Raw genomic sequence first — 11,150 nt, 5'->3', positions numbered from 1 at the left:
GGGATCATTAGTACATGTACACGCAAGTACGATCTCTGACACGCGCATTTCCAGGCTTGCATGTCAACACTCAACCCTAAACCCTGATAACCCTAACCCCCCCCACTAAACCCTAAACCCTGACCCCCTAAACCCCTAAACCCTAATAACCCTAAACCCCTAAACCCCTAACGAGTTGACAAGATTTTCTTAATTTTTTATATCATTTATATCCAAATATCACATAACTCAGCGGCCCACCCCTCCCTAAATCCCGCGATTACAGCTCCGCATTCTAACCAATCGGGCCGTCCGCACCTCCCATGACCGCTGCAAGATCAGATCGGAGACGCCGGTCGCCCACGGAATACAGGAGTCGGCGGCCACCACTCGCCGCCCACCGCCAACGTGATCTGAGGGGTCGGACGTCAGTGTTCTTCTCGCCGCCTCCTCCTCGCGTGAACGCGCCATTTTTCCTTTGCGCCGTCGACCGCGCTATACCGACACTTATAGTTTGCGACGCACTAACCGCTGCCATCTACTCGGTGGCACTGTCTCCGAGATAAGGTATTACCTGATCGTAACTCTTTATAATCGTTGGCAGCCGCTTCTTTAGTAGTTGAACCCTCATAGGTTTTGCACCCAAATAGGTTCTGTGCTTAAGCCCATAAGTGGATCATATGTTAAATGACCCAGTTAATTTTGTTAAAATTAATTCGCTGCTAATTTTGTTATACATTTTCCAATTTTTTTCAGATTAATTGACCCGGATTTTACCATGGCATACGAGCCAGCAATGTCAATTTCAGATACAAACCTTCATAATGGAGAAAAGCCCATCTTCGAAATTACCGATGCGGTAAGTAATTGACTGTTGGTGTACAATCATTTGGTACACATAATTCATGTGTACTCAGTATAATTTAATGGCATGTAACAGGAACTCGCCGAAAAGCATGGTCATATGAAGTTAGTATGCTCACAGACAAGGTTCGGAAAAACCATGGAACTATTGTCACCAGACCACAAAAATTACATCATATTAGAAACCTTTCTTAGCGGTCTAACCCAGATGCATGAAGTGACTCTATGGCGCATAATGTTGGTTAGACTAGCCAAGAGCATAGATATGGACACGCAATCCATTACCATTGGTAAAACGCCAATTCCTATAACAAAAGAGGGCGTGCAGTGTATATTTGGCATTCCGATAGAAGGGGAGGATATAGAGCCACATCTGGAAATGCAAACCGACATAGAATTGTTTACCGCCTATGCAAACAATGGGCAAATTTTGATTTCTGACCTTGAAATGGCGATCCGAGTTTCCAAAGCCCCAGACGGCAATTTCCTGAGACGGTTCATTCTGTATGCAATTGGTACTATTCTAGCACCGACAACACAACATTATGTGGACTCGAAATTTCTCAACCTTGTTAGAGATCTTGAAAACCTTCAGAAATTTAACTGGGGTTGTTTCACACTTAATCACTTCCTCAAGTCCGTTCACAAGTTTAGAAACCGAGATCACGTAAATCTACAAGGAAATCTAATTCTGCTCCAGGTTGGTGCTAGATCACTACTTAATGTCCTTTAATTGTTGTTCTATTGCATATCTGTATGGTGATGAACTAATTTATTGTGTAGTATTGGTACTGGGAGCACGTGCGTAGTGGCCGATTGATGTATGCTTCTAGACCCCCTCCATTGATCGCACGATGGGACGAAATTATGGCTACTTTAAGAAGCGATTCTTACGAGAAAGGAGGTCTTCATAACGGGCTGGTACCTATCCACAATTTAACTTTCTATATCCGATTTTTTATTTGGTACTAATGGTTCATTATATTTTATAAAAAAAGCCTGTCATGGAAATTTGTGCTCCTCAACGACCGTCCGAGAATTCAAATAATTTTCCAAGAAAAAATGATGAACATGTGCATCAACATGATTCGTATCGAGCACCATCACAAGGACAACAATTTAGTAGCCAGCAAGTATGTACTCCAAAAACTTTTTGTTTTTGCAATATCACAAATAGGTGTCATGGAACCTCATTCATTTAGCTATTGTTATCAATGGGGTTGTATTTTGTTTACACAGATTGACATGGTAGTTGAAGCCATGAATGCACGCATTGCTGATCATGAAAAGAAGGTAGGCAGGAAGTTAATGGAAATTGAGCACATATTTGATGTCAAATACTAGACGCTAGGTGAAGAGTTGATCGACATGAAGACTAAAACTGACACTAATCCTAGGTTGTCGAAGGCCGAGGACAAAATTAAAGACTTACGGAGGGAACTCCATGTATGTCATACTGTGCATTTTGTATTTTTTATGAATATGTTCCTTCATGTTCATTATTGTTTGCATTGTTGCGGGAATTAAAATATGAATTTACAAGGAACCGACAAACAATGTCACAGAAAGGAGGCGTGCAGGTGATCAATATGGCCGAATAAGTTAATACCTGAAAGTAACAAACTAATGATGAACTACCTTTGTTCATTGTAGGATCAAGTCAATGTGTGCAATTCATCCCTGACAAGAACTCCTAGGGCTAGCCAATACACGGCAGGGACTTCGACTACACCAAGTGCAAGACATGTGACGGAAAACAATGAGGAACCAAATTTACTCCGATGAAGCCTGTCTTTGGTAATGATTACAAGTTCACGGATGAGGACATAGAGACAGCCGTTTACATCCGCGGAACATACGACCCTGTTGAAATAGCTAGAATCGGAGACATTACCCTCACAACAAAAAATCTGAAGCGAAATTTGGACGACAAATTCATTTATGGTGATGTAAGCCCATTATACTCTATTCTACATCATTACTGCAACAACTGTCTTATTATTGTATGATTGAAAATTTGGCAGGTTATTATGGCATATGCTCGCATTAGCCAAATTGAGAATGATACTACCTCAATCATATCCCCTCAAGAAACTGAAAAGATGTTACAAATGAAGGGGGTGGTTCCTGTTGGACGTGCAGCCTCATGGTTAGCTCGTGTAGCAAAAAATTTGTAGGGCGCTGAAAGGTACACATTTTCCTCACTTTCATAGTTTATGTACACACTGTGCACAACAAATTTCGGTTCTCAACCCAACCCAAATTTTATTGCAGGTGCATGTCCCACTAAATGTACACCAAAACCATTGGATGGTAATGATGTTTAATTTTGACAAAAAAGAAATTCAGACTCTGAACTCCATGAATTATCACTGCGACAAGACCAAGGAAGATTCTCTTGTAAGTGTTCTCTTGCTGCCTCTTTTGATCCGCATGGCACATGAGCTCCCAAAGTACCGTAACCCTATGTATAACTCATCGTACCCTAGGTGGACTCGGCTCAATGCTGCATCGACGAAGCTGTCAAGAATGGGTTGATATCACCAGCTAAGAACATTAATTTTGCCGAATGGACCAAAAAACGCTATGAGAATATACCACAACAGACCGATGGGTACGCATGGCCTCATAAATTATTATTTGCCTACACGAATAAGATTACTGATCTTTAACTAAACATCACAGGACTTCCTGTGCGGTTTGGACACTACAGTACATGTTGTCATGGAACGGGGATGAAATGACCAATATTTTGAACCAGGTAAATGAATACCTAATTTAAATTTGTACTTTGTTTAGCTTGAAAGCTATGCTGATGTAAGTGTCGGTTATCAAATATAGGCAAGGATAGATATTTTCAGGTGGAAAATATGTACAGCCTTACTGCATTCAAATTGCAATGCGCTTCGTCTCGAATCATATAAGTTCCCCATAATGGTTAGCGCTACATCAAGAATATATCATTTATTTCATAAGTCTCATGATTAGAACTAACTCCCAGAAAGATACCGGTGCACCCAGAAGGAGGTGTGCGATGCCCAGCAAGCAGTTCTACCTGATGGTTCAGAAGACGACGTACAATTAGTCAACAATCCTGATGGTTCCAATGAACCCGACAGATCCAACTCCCAGAAGGATACCGGTGCACCCAACTCCCCCAAAAGTGGTGCACCCCAATCCCCCAAAAGGAAGAGAGCACGTGGACGCCCGAGAAAGCTATTTGATCCCGAGAAAGCAGCAAAAACAAAGAGTCTTAAAGAACTAAAACTTAAATTTGACAGCAAGACCATAGCCAACCAAGTGTCTTCGTTACCATCACGGTAACGCAGAGAGCATAAACCAGCACCAGCTTTATTGAGCCCATTCAAACACAAATAGGTAGCACCAATTGATCATCAATTGATACATGCTCATGCTCATGCTCTACTTTTAGCATCATTTGATACACGTTTAGTGCTTATCAGAAAGTGGAAATAGGTACTTTTGGCAATCATGAGCATCCTCTACTTATTGCAATATCTAATGCATCATCAGTACAAAGCTTGATTTGGTATCATCAGTACCCTAAGCATCTAGCATTGTACAAGGCTTAACATGCATCACCAAAATAGCATTAACAACTTGGAACACTAAAGCAGAGTAGCAGCAAACTCTTAACATAAACGACAGATCAACCATCGCACAACATAGGTTCGGACACACCATAGGACATCAGTTTTAGAGTCGAACAACAAAGAAACATAGATAACATAAGAGGACACGGCGGTCCTGTGGAAGCAGCTGCACCCTAGCAACACATCACTTCTCTCCCTTCTTCAATGCATGTTGTAGGGCTCATTGACTTTGACAATCTCGAGGAAGTGTGCGTAGGCCGCATGTTTAGCCAGAGAACTGGCGTTATGCTTCTTACCATGTCCATTGCTAGTGCTGAAGGCATGCTGGATCATTCCATCTATGCCGCCATCGATCCCCTTGGAACAGAAAGGGCACCCAATCTTTCCAAAGAAACGGTACTTGATCTTGCCAGCAATCAGATGCCTCAGGGTGTACCGGCTCTTGCTGTGCCTGCTGTCCATGCTGTAGTCCACGTCGTTGTCACCCTCCTGTGAATTAGTGAATTAGTACACATAGAAGAACTCATTGCCTTTAATTACAATGTTTTGAAAGTACACATGTGTAACATGGCAACTATCTATTTGCTAGAAATAAGGTGTATGTGCACATACATAATTGAGCCAAAGAAATTGACATGCATAAATATGGACGGTGGAATAGTTGCATTTATAGATTAGTGCACAAGTAGTACATAATTAACACATGAAAGACTTCATGAAGTGGCTTGGTTTAATGATATTTGATACTTGTTACAGGTGTAATTCTAATTGGAATCAGAAAAATGGCTTCATTATACTCCTCCATGTTTCACACAAGGGGGGTTTGTTCTATCTACTGGAATGAAGAAACCATTATTCTTTCTGACAGCGGCAATACTGCTTCTCCAACATTGTTAGACCCTGATAAGTTTCAGAAGGAAATTGGTAAAGGAGCTATGGGGTGTCTCACTGCTCATATTGATGAGATGTGGCTGTGATCATCTAGATAATATACTGTGGAAATTTGGCTAGATGAAATGTTTTGATTTTTTGGTATCCAATGGATAAGTAGTGTCAGCCCATAATTATTAAGGGAGCAATCACTTCCTTTGCAAAATGGAAGTTTGTATAGAATTTGCAAATGGATCATCTATGAACATGTGTGCAAACTGATCATCTATGAACATGTGTGCAAATTAATTCATCTACATAAACTAAAATGGATCAGGAACTGCAACATTTTGTCACTGTCCTGGGGAAGCCAATGGTGTCGCACATGAGATCGCTAAAAATAGCTATGACAATCCTGCCATATATCCATTGTTTAACCCACTTTTTTCATTAATGTATCCCTGCCATGAACATTTTCTTTTATTTGGGTTCATTACCAAACTTCTTTCATTAATGTATCCCTTGTGAAACTTATGCTCATCTAGTTAACAAGACAAACCCCAATGCCATGAAAAAAACATAGTATCTGCTAGAATCAGAATGTGAATCAGATTTAAAAATCCACATCCAACATGAAGATCTATGCTAGATCCCTAGAATCCTACATACATACAACTAGCACGCCCAAATGAATTTGATGCTCATCTAGTTAACAAGAAAAACCTCAATGCCATGAAAAAAACCAGAGTATCTGCTGGTATCAGATTTAAAAATCCACATCCAACATGAAGATCTATGCTAGATCCCTACAATCCTACATACATACAACTAGCACGCCCAAGTGAAATTGATGCTCATCTAGTTAACAAGAAAAACCCCAATGTCATGAAAAAAACAGAGCAAAAGACAGAGTACTACCTCAGATAGCTCGTCGATGGCATCCTCATCGAAGCTGCTGCCCTTCCTGCAATCTACGTCGAACTCCTTTATGGCGTTCTCCTCGAAGAGCTCTTCGATTTCGTCATGCACCTTGCGCTTACGCCTTCTCATCTCCTCCTCCTCCAGATCTTCCCCGACCTTGTGCTCGCCGATGGGTGCCTCGACGGCTGCGATGGCAGCGGGAGTAGGCACAACGGTCGCTGCACCGCCAGCTGCCGCCACTACGGCGGACTCAGCCGCTCCACCCACGGCTACAGCCACGACAACAGACTGCTCTGCTCCGATGGTTGCCTCCGGCTCGTCTACCGAATCTTCACGCCCGCGCTTCATCGTCGCTCGAAGACATGAGGAGGGAGGCGTAGGAAGGGAGGAGGGTGGTGAGGAAGGAGGAGAGGGTGGTGAGGTGGTGAGGAAGGAAGAGAGGGTGGTTAGGTTCGGGAGAGGACGAGGGTTTTCTACCCGATTTGGGGAAGAAATGCACTGCTCCTGCCTCTTGGAGTTACCAAGAAGCTGCGGTTGCCGATTTGACTTCACACAACCACCCGACCGTTCCCATTCCACGTGGGGACGTGGCGGTCGTGCACCTCCTGCGGTTTGCCATCAATTGCTATCACTCTCACAAATGGGTCCCCTTGTCATCCACACAACCGCGCCACCACATGTACCACATTTTTCTTTCTCCTCGTCTCGACCACTCCACATCTTTCTTTCTCCCCTTCTCGACCAGCGCCGCCGCTGCCGCCATCTCCCGACGAACCCTCTCTTCGCTGCCGGTGCGCGACCGCCGCCAACTCCGGCAAGTACGTGAGATCTCCCCTCTTCTTCCCTTCCCCAACCGTGTCTCCCTATGGAGGCGGATCTGAGCCGATTGGTTTGGACTAAAACTTAGTTTTTGGATTGGATCTTGATTTGGTTTCTATGGTTTGAGACCAAATCAATCAATTAGTTTGAGCCGCCACTACCACCTACTACTGCTCCAAATCCAAGAGCCGCTGTTGCCGGCCGGAGCTTGTCGGCTCTCTCGAGCTTTGACGCCATGTCTGATCTAGATTCATGACGTGCCCTCGCATATGGCTTTGTCCACGGTCTGAACCTTTGGATTCAATCCAAAAGTTGAAAACGGTTTGGACTGGGTTGGATGACGAGCATGTATAGTTCGATTTGGTCTAGATTCTAAATGAAAATATCTGGATTGGTTTGGTTTTGGTGTGTGCCATGGATTGGACTAGTTTTAGTTTGGATGCCGAACTATTCCCAGGTTTAAATGAGACGGGCATTGCCATTGTCATTGGCATTGCTTTATTACGTAGATGATAGAAAATAGATTGATTGTCCATTGCCAGTATAGGTTATCACTATGATTTATTATATGTATGATCTTTGTATTATACTATGTACAATTCAACTTAGAGTTCAACATGTTCTGTGTAGAATGGAGGAAGCACAATGTGGACGCTGCAACTCACGGTGCCGGACCAGCCTTTCTACTGCCATGCTGTTCGGCATCTACTTCCAGCCTTCTTTTGTTGTTGCAGCGGTAACAATTTATATGAACCTTCTAACAGTACATTCTTTTTGTTTTTTTTGCTATTTCAACTAATGTATTGTGTCTGTTATTTGTTTTTATCTTACACAGATTGTACCATGCAATGTGATATTGGCATTCAATGAGCTCGTCGGAGACACCGTGACCTTCGACGCTCTTGGGGGCCCATACACTATGCAGGTCAAGAAGGGGCGAAAGATAACCCAGATAGGAGGAGATGATTAGGATCGTTTCATCGCCCGCATGCGTCTTAGTGGGGGTGAATTGATCAGCTTCTCCTTCAGAAGAGATAGGCCCAGGATTTCTGTTATCTATCTAAATTTGATTCCGAATAGTGAGGATGAAGTTCATGAGGAGGAAGATGGTCCTGATTCAGATGATGACGATTCAGCTGATGATGAGAACCCACTTGTTGAATACCTGTATGCCCAAGGACTCAGACTGGGCGACGAGGAAATCGGCAACCTCTGGGACATGCTTCCTCCACGTGAAGACTACCTAGGGAAGCCATTCGTGGCTCGCCTCACAAGGACGAATGTTAAATGGCATATCATGGTATGTTACTTAGTGTGGTAATTACATGATATGCATGCTTAGTTAGTGTAGTAGTTCATCTGATATGCATGTTGTAGTACTGTGATGAGAGGCCTAGTTTAGAATTCATTTAGTGAAGAACTTTATGACATGCATGTAGTGTAGTAATATGCGATGATATGCTTAGTGTACGCAGTAATCTAATGATATGCCTAATTACTGTAGTAATTTGATGCTTGGCGTATAGTGTAGTGATGTGATGATATATATGCTCAGTGTTGAATCCAATGATATATGTGTCTTGAAGTGTATGCTTTGTTGATAATTGCATGTGACATGATCATATATCATGTCAACTGTTTTCAGAAATTACCTAAGAGGTTACTTGATAGCTGTGGCATCGACCCGGACGAAGAAGGCATGGCTGCTGGACTACGCCTTACCAGAACAGGCTCCATCACCAGCTGTGCCTATGCAGTGGACACGAACGGTCGCACTGTCTTGAGCAGGGCAGGGTGGAAGAAGTTCCTTCGTGCCAAGAATCTTCGGGTAGGACAGGCCATCCTACGCACTGTTGCGAACACCCGTCGCCATGACTTGAGGATGATGATCACCATCCACCTCATTTAGAACTGGGGTGGGCCATGTATCAATGTGAAATGAACTTGTTATGTTAGCTCTTGTTTGCGATTACTTGTCGTGTATTACCGTACCTATATCTACTCATATCTAGGTACTATTGCTTGTGATGGATTGCAACTATTATTAACTGGTAACTAATGCTCTACTAGCTATGATTATTCCACTGTGTGATGTTTTATAGGCTATAGTGTGACATGGTAACTATTATATATGGTAGAGGCTGGTCTCTAAGACCTTGTACAATGCAAGGTGCTTAGGGATGTGCTTCCACTGTGTGATGTTTTGTACGTGCCAGGTTGTAGTATGAAATGCTAACTGTTCTATATGGTAGTGGCTGGTCTCTAATTGGACCGACATGTTGAACTAGTATCAATGGTAGAGGCGTTTCGTTGTGCGCCACATCCAACAGTTCACATAATTAATTATCCAAAGATTAAGGTATCAAACCCTTGGTCATACAAAGCAACATTTCGTTCCTAAAAATTAAGGTACTTCCACATTCAAACTAACTAATACTACAAATTCGAAGGAACTACTTAATACATTAACAGCACATAGGGAAGTAGCCCTCGTCCAACGGCTTGAGAAAGGACGAACAAAAGCTGAAAGAAGAAGGATCAACCAGTAGCAGCACCATCAGCCTCCCAGCCTCACAACTTCAGCCAGCCTGGTGAACTCCAGGTTTTTTCCTGCAAAACACACATGGGATGTTGGAGGCAAGAAAATAAATTTGCCAGGGGTCTTGTCATGGCATCTAATCGCACGGAATGCTAGTACAAATGATGGAGAACAAAACATCCAACACGAGCAAATTCATAGGAGTTCTAGATCCATGGATACCATCAAGAAAAAGTGCTCAGTTTTAATTCAGACACAAGACTTGGTGAAAACATGCATATTCATATCAGCAACATTGATATGGCATCTTTGCAAGCTTGGGTCAGTGACTTGTCTTGTGTTTCATGGCATGACAATAAATTTTAACAATAAATAGACATGAAATTGACCCAAACTCATGTACAAAGTTAGGCCATATGATGCATGGATTAATTCACAAATAAATGACAAAATGCCAACTATGTATAGAATTTGCAGTACTGAAATATTTCAGTGTGTACCGGTGTGTACTGAAACTGCAGTACTGAAATAATTCAGTGTGCATCGGTGTGTACTGAAATTGTAGTAACGAAATATTACATTGCCTACCGGTGTGTACTGAAATATTTCAGTGTCTACCACTACAACATTGTACCGAAATATTTCAGTGCCTACCGGTGTGTACCAAAATATTTCAGTGTCCACCACTACAACATTACAAATTTTGCCTAGGGCAGTACCAAAATATTTCAGTGCCTACCGGTGTGTACCAAAATATTTCAGTGTCCACCACTACAACATTACAAATTTTGCCTAGGGCAGTGCCGAAATACTTTAGTGCCTACCGGTGTGTACTGAAGTATTTCAGTGTCTACCACTAGAACATTACTAATTAGTCCTAGGGTTTATATGATGCCTAGGGTTCACATACATCATAATCCATCCTCCAAATCCATGTACTCAAATATTCATGCAATTCATTGAGATGAAAATGCCATATAGCATTCCCTCTTTGAGCTATTACGATCAGTATCACCACGATGTAAGCATGAGCAGTAGGAAGATGAGGAGTGGGGAAGCTTACTCTAAACATAGCTACCGCCGCCGTTCAGACGAGGAGAGCGGCGAGGGAAGCGTGGAGAACGGCGGGGAAGCGAGGTCGCGAACACTGTCCTCCTCATCTTGCTCTTCGGAGTCTCCCATGACTCGGTTGGAGGCTGCACAATCTGCAACGACACCTCGTGCACGGTGGGTTCGTGATCCAGTGGATGCTCTACCCTGGATCTGAACGCCCACCACCTCCGCCTGGTCCACTTGCTGGACGAATTAGCCTGCTCCATCGCCCAGAGGAGGATCTCGATCTTGTGAATCGGTTGTGCGGGCGGGGGGCAAAGCTTTGCCCTTTCCTTCTTTGTCAAATTCTTGTAAGTGGCCATTGCCGTCCAGCTCATCAGCCTTGTGTTGTCAAACCAAGAACGGATCTCCCTCAACCTGGCCAACTTGACCTGGTCGCCGCCGGCGATCTGCACCAAGTCGGTGTTCTCGCCGCCGGCCATCAGCTCGAT

This window comes from Triticum dicoccoides, chromosome 7B (assembly GCF_002162155.2).
Source record: "Triticum dicoccoides isolate Atlit2015 ecotype Zavitan chromosome 7B, WEW_v2.0, whole genome shotgun sequence".
Taxonomy (NCBI): domain Eukaryota; kingdom Viridiplantae; phylum Streptophyta; class Magnoliopsida; order Poales; family Poaceae; genus Triticum; species Triticum dicoccoides.
The sequence above is the reverse complement of the archived record's forward strand: the minus strand, read 5'-3'. Positions refer to the sequence as shown.